Raw genomic sequence first — 6,460 nt, forward strand, 5'->3', positions numbered from 1 at the left:
TCACGCATTCAGGCTGTGGATTTGAAGTTGGCTAACTTTGGGCAATAGCGAAACATGGAGGTTTCCCAACAATGTCCCTCTTGATCTCCTCCAGAACTTCTTAAAGAAATTCAGTTCCTGGAGGGCGGGGCCAAGATGGCAGAGAAAAGGCAGGGACTCTCCTGAGCTCTCCCAAATTCCCCTCAAACAACCTTAAATAACGCCCAAGAACGAATTCAGCAGCGTGCGGAACCCACAAAAGGACAACAGGAAACAACTTTCCAGCCAAGACAACTCAGAGAGTCAGCGGGAAAGGCTTGTGGCCCCAGGGTGCGCCCGTCCTGACAGGCCCCACTCAAGCAAACCAGGAGCAGCAGCCTCTGGAGCTCCCAGCTCCTGTGGGGATCAAACAGCTGGTCAGAAGGAGATTGCGTGGATCCTCTTGCTTCCACGGGATGCGGGGCTCTGTGGCATTGTCCAGATTTGGACCTGGGTTTGGCTTCGACCACATCATTCATCTCCCTGAAAAACTCGATCGCCTCCAGGATACAATATAAAACTCTACATTGCTGGGAACACTAGCACGCCAGAGCTTCGTGCCACAGGGGAGCGGGGACCCAGGGTGGAAAAGAGAGCTTGTGGCTGCTCACAGACCAGAGCACCGGAGAGTAGTAAACATACCTCTCTTTAGATCCTTGCTACCTTGGAAGAACTGAAAGCTTACAGTCCTCCAGAATAAGCTCTAGACCCAGAGCTGGGATAGTGGCTCCCTCCATCCCAGGAGCAGCCCAACTTTAACAAAAAAAAATCAAGGAACAGTTAGGGAAAATGAGCTGGAAAAACAATCTATCTGGAAAATATATCAGAAAGAGATCACTTAAGAAGTATTGGGATTTTTAAAAATATTGGGATTATCTTAAAGCAAAAAAGGAGTGTAGACATTCTCTTGCAAGAAACTGATCAAGGGCAATTGCCCTGATATCCTATAAATAAATAAAAGAGAAGCTAGAAGAATCCACACGCAAACTCCCAGGAATAGTATAGTCTAATTCCAGAGCTCCTGGTCAAAGATCAAGGATAAGGAAGCAGCCGGAAAGAAATAATTGCAATATCGTGGAGCCAGGCAGGAGCCAGAAAGACCCAGCTGCTTGGACACCACAGGGTCAGAGGGCTGGAGTCGGAGGGAATGAAAGTTTCCCTGTGGTGTCAGAGGGCTGGAGTCGGAGGGAAACTTTCATTCCCTCTAGTTCAGAAGAAAACCACCAAGGTGGTGAACGAATGGGTCAGATGAGGACTGGGAAACTGGCCATGGCTAGCCTGATGCAGAAGAGATTCACGGTCACTTCCCCAGACTACTTTGGATCCATTTATTCACTTTATATTGTATTTATTTTTAGCTACTTCTTGTCTCATCCATTAGAACATAAACTCATTGCAAACAGGGATTGTCTTGGCCTTTGCATTTTATCTTCACTAATAGGTGCTTAATAAATGTTATTGTTCAGTTAAAAAAAAAAAAGAAAAAAGAAGATTCATGGGGGTAAAATCACTTTCTTAGAGGACATGAAGGACTTGGTGTAGGAAGAACTAGACTTATAGTGCTCGGTACCAGGGGACAGAACCGGGGCAATGGGTACAATTTGGAATCTGGGCCAATTTGGGCTTGAAGTCTGGACAAAGTTTCTGAAAATAGGAGCTGGCCAAAAGTGGATTTATCGGGCTAAAAAGGAAGCGGCGTTCCCCCTCGCTGGAGAGCTCCGAGCAGATGCCCACTCACTGGGATGTCATCGCGCTGCTTCCTTTGGGGCAGGGGCGGCATCGGGCGGCCCCTGGGGTCCCCGCCGATGCCCCCGTTGTTCTGTGAGAACAGAACAGGAACTGAATTTCTTTAACTGAGAAGTTCTGGATGAGATCAAGAGGGACATTGTTGGGAAACCTCCATGTTTCACCATCGCCCAAAGTTAGCCAACTTCAAACCCACATGATCCCATGACCCCAAAAAGAACCCATCTGCCGCAAGCCGCCCCTCCTAGCCAGCGTCCCTCCGCACAGACGAAGGCAGACTGTCCCACTCAGGAACAGCTCTCCTGCTTAGGAAGCTTTCTGAATGTCGTCTACACGCCCCTCTCTGCCATTGGTCCCCAGGGCCCCAGCAGTTGCTGCCTCGGTTTCCCTCGTACAGGCCCTGTTAAATTCCCATTCTGAGACAGAGGCCTCAGCTAGGGGGACACTCCCTGGGGCTGGACATCATGGGTGGTGGCTGAACCACTCCCAGCACAGGAGGCTGACACGGAGCTGGCAAAGGTGCGTGTCATGATCAGGTCAGAGTGCCCTAGGGCATTCGGGGCCACTGCCCAGCTCAGGGGAGGGGCCCAGAGCCTCCTCTCCCCGGCCCTTGGCTGAGGCCTCATGAGCAATGACCCTTGGCCAGGACAACAGACTCAAATGGCAGCCGAGGGCCAGAGAGGCCCCTTTGGGCCCCGGGGTATGCTGCTGAGCCAGCGAGCAGCCCGATGCCCGGCCACCCTCACAGCCTCTACCCAGGAAAACTGTCCGGGCCAGGAACTTTTCCAGAGAGCATCAAGTGTTCAGATTGGCCAGATGGTGAACACTCATTAGACGCCTCCTCTGTGCCACGTCTGACTGTCCTGAGGGCTGGAGACTCTAAGAAAGCTAAAAGGAGCTGCCAAGGAGCTCAGGGTCTCCTGAAAGAAACAACACCCAGATGATTTTGCATAAACAACTAAAGCCGGTGGAGGCGAAAAAGAGATCTCAGCCAGGATGTAGCTGCCCCCCCACCCCGCACACTCATCCTAATGGAGCGACCCCCTTTCTCCTGGGGTTCCCTGATTCAAGTCCCCCCTCCCATGCCCAACTATCCTCGCCCAGGTCTGATCTTGTCATTCGCTTCCTCAATAAGCTCCAGTGGCTCCCTATTGCCTCCAGGATCCAATGTAAAATGCCCTGGGTTGCAATGGCTTCCTAAGCCGGAGCCCATCCTCTCTCCCAGCCCCCCAGGCCTTGCCCACTGACTCCCTCCAGGCACACTGCACCCGGTCTTCCGCTCTCTGCTGCTCCTTGGGGCCGGGCCTGGGAACCAGCCTGGGCTCAGCTGGGACACAAGGAAGGCACGAGGTCCCCTCCCACAGGCGTCCGTCCTCGGCCCCCCCCCCCGCCCAGATACACAGCAAATAGTAGCAATGACCCAAGTGGGGGAGAGCAGGCACTTATGTTGTCACTGCCATCCCTGCCCGGTGGCAGGAGAGGTTAGGGAGATGGCAGCTCTCCTGCTCTTGCCGCTTTCCCGTGGGAAAGAGCCAGCTCCCCTGTGGTAGAAGGGCCCGGTCAGCTCCGGTCTCACGTCCTGGCTCGCAGAGCCCCAGCTTCTTTGCTCTACTTGCTCTAGCTCAGGCCCGCCCCGCATCCAGAACACGAGCCCCATCTTCTGCCTCCACGCATCTGTACTGGCCGAGTATCGTTCGCAGGCTCCCAGCTGGGGGGCCGAACAGCGTGAAGGCTGGAAAGCCCCTGTGGGCTCGTCCCCCTCCTCTATTTGCGGGCGAGGAAGCCGAGCGTGAGGTCCCTTTGCCAAGGAGACACCGTGAGGCGGGTGTAAAACCCGCCCTCTGCGTCCGAGGCTAGCCCACACCATGACGCCTTCCCCGTTCAAGGTTCCACATTCGAATGCAGCACAGAATCAGAACTAACGGCTTCTTCTCAGGAAGTCCACCCCTGCACAGCAGTTCCCAGCAACCCCTGGGGTCTTCCCCAGGGTCCCTTAGCAGCCAAACTGGGCACCGGCTGTGAGGTGGGAACACCTTCCACTTGGGGCTCCGCAGGTGGCTTCCTCCCAGTTTCCTTTGCTTTCTGCATCTGCAGCAGCTCCCAGGGGGGCCCTGAACCCTCCTTGGAAGCTGACTCTGATCCTGGAGGCTGAAGTGGTCCTAAAAGCCCCACTCCCCCGCCCAGACAAGAAGCCACCCTGCGTGCCCAGCCACCCCCAGAAGGAGGGGGATCCCAATGGGAGCGGGCTCCAGGCCAAACCTTCCCTTCCAGGCAAGCACAGTGAATGTGCAGGAACAATCGGAGTCTTAGCCCATTTGTTCCCAGACTCTCTCAACCAAATGGGCCCCACCATGATAAATGCCCCCCCTCTCTGAAGATCAGCAGGGCCAGAGCAAAAGGGGACTCGCCCCTGTCTGTTTGTCATGTGCAACGTACATTTCTGGAGATGCGCCGCCCCCCCCCCCCATAAGGCTGTCAGCCCTGGAGGGCAGGACTTCTCTCCCTGACAGTGCCGGCACACAGTAGGTGCTTCATAAATGCTGCTGATGACTCTGGCTCATTCATTCTGACTCCGAACTATTTCCTTTTCTATGAAACGAGCCTCTTGCTGGTTTTGGCCAAAAGCATTCTGGTCTTCTCTTTGTTCCTTCCTTTTCCTCCTTCCCTCCCTCCCTTTTTGATGTTCGAGGCTTCTTGGACAAATGGCCAGTAATGGAAACGTTTTGTATGTTTGCACACGTGCAGGAGGGAGGCGGAAGGGGGAAGATTCAGAACTCCAAACTCTAAAAAGAGTTTTCTTAAATGTTTGAACGTGTAAATGGGGAAGAAATAAAAAAGGGAAGGGAGGGAAGAAAAAGGAGGAGAGGAAAGGGGAGTGGCAAGGGAGGGGAAGCAAGGCAGGAATAATGAGCACTTTGTGGGACTCACTGGGGCCGGCGCTGGGCTAAGAGCCCTACGAACACCCTACCCTCCCATTGGCTCACATAAAACAGGAGCCGTTCCCAGCGGGGGGGGGGGGTGCTACCAGGCTCGCTCTCACCACCACAGACTTTGGGCGGGCAAGGCCTCGCCTCTGGGGGAACCGTGGGCTTGGTTCTCTTGGAGTCCAAGGGTGGGAGCATGAAGAGAAGGGAAGGGTGGCCAAAGTGGGCTCCCGAGGCTTTCAGCCCGGGCACCCGGGCCCTCTTCCGACAAGCCAGGACGGGCACCCTCCGGGAGCTTGGAGAAGGGGTGGCCTGGGGAGGGCGGAGCTGGGTGGCTTCTGCCATCCCATCCAGCTTTGGGAGCCTGAGCGTCTGCGGCCCCGCCTCCCACAGGGCAGGCTCTGGTCTGTGCCAGGCTCTGGTCTGTGCCAGGTGAGGAGAATCATGCCAGTGAAACTGAAGATTTTTTAAATGACCCTCCATGGCCCGTCTCCATGCTTGGAACTGGCCCGCCCTCCTCCCCGCTGCCCTCCTCCCCGCTGCCCTCCTCCTCACCTCGCCCTCTTTAAGCCTCAGCTCAAGGGCTGCCTCCTGCAGGAGACCTCACCTGTCCCTCCCAGCCACAGCTTCCTGCTCTCACCAGTTACCCTTTATCCACTTCTTGGCGATCAATAAATCATCCAGGCAGCTCTGTTTGAGCACCTACTGTATGATGAGCATCAGCAGACAAAGGCTTTCCCAGGAGCTCTTAGTCCAATGGGGGAAGACGCAAACTACGTCAAACACCAGACACAGGAAACAAGATGGGGGGGGGGGGACCTGAGATCAAGGAGGACTGGGGGGGGGGGAAGCTGAGAGGCAGGAGGAAGATGGGGGAGGGAGAGTGTCCTGGGGAAAGCCTGAGGAGGAGGGGAGGTGGAGACCAGGGTGACCAGACCACGGCCCATTACCCAGGGGCACCCCAAGCACACCCGGCTCGACGAAGGGCAAGCTCCTGGCCGGCAGGGACGGCGGCATGTTGTCCTGGGGCCCCCTTGGGGCGGTGCCCGGCCCCGAGCTGGCGTCCGACAAGGGCCTGGCAGCCGATGCACCGGGCACTGGGAGGCAGCGAGCCCAGCACAGGAGGAGGCGCCGGGACAAAGAAGCGCCCGCTTCCCTACTCCTGGTCCAAGGGTGGCTGTTCCAGGGCCAAGGATGGGGGAAGAGGGACACCAGGAGGAGCCTTCCTGGGCAGGACTCAGCCAAGGAACAAGAAGACGTGTCCTTCTGCCCAGCAGGGGCCAAGGGGTGCCTGCCACCGGTGCCCACCAGTGCCCATCACCAACTCCTGCCACCAGTGCCCACCATGAGTGCCTGCCACCAATGCCCAACACTAGCATCTGCCAGCGCCTCTCAGGATCATGCTGTGGGATGATTCTGTACCTGGAGGACAGGAGTCCTGGAGCCTCCTGGAGGGGGGAGGAGGGGGGCAGAGCTATATCTGGGGGTGGGGGGGCAGTGCACAGAAGGAGAAGCCTCTGAGTTCTCATGAAACACTTTATTCCCCACAAAGCCCCTGCTGGTGTCCCTGCGGATGCAGCTTCTGGGGCAGTGCAGGGGGGGGGGGTCCCAATTGACAAACAACTTTCCCATAAATTCATCACAGAGGGGACACAAACAGCAGGTTAGACCCGGGAACAACCTCCCCTCCCCCAGCCTCTCTCTCCATTTTCAAAGCCACTGATGGGAAACACTTCCAATAGAAACAGTTTGATTCAGCAGACATGGCCGAG

This window comes from Sarcophilus harrisii, chromosome 1, assembly GCF_902635505.1.
Source record: "Sarcophilus harrisii chromosome 1, mSarHar1.11, whole genome shotgun sequence".
Lineage (NCBI taxonomy): Eukaryota > Metazoa > Chordata > Mammalia > Dasyuromorphia > Dasyuridae > Sarcophilus > Sarcophilus harrisii.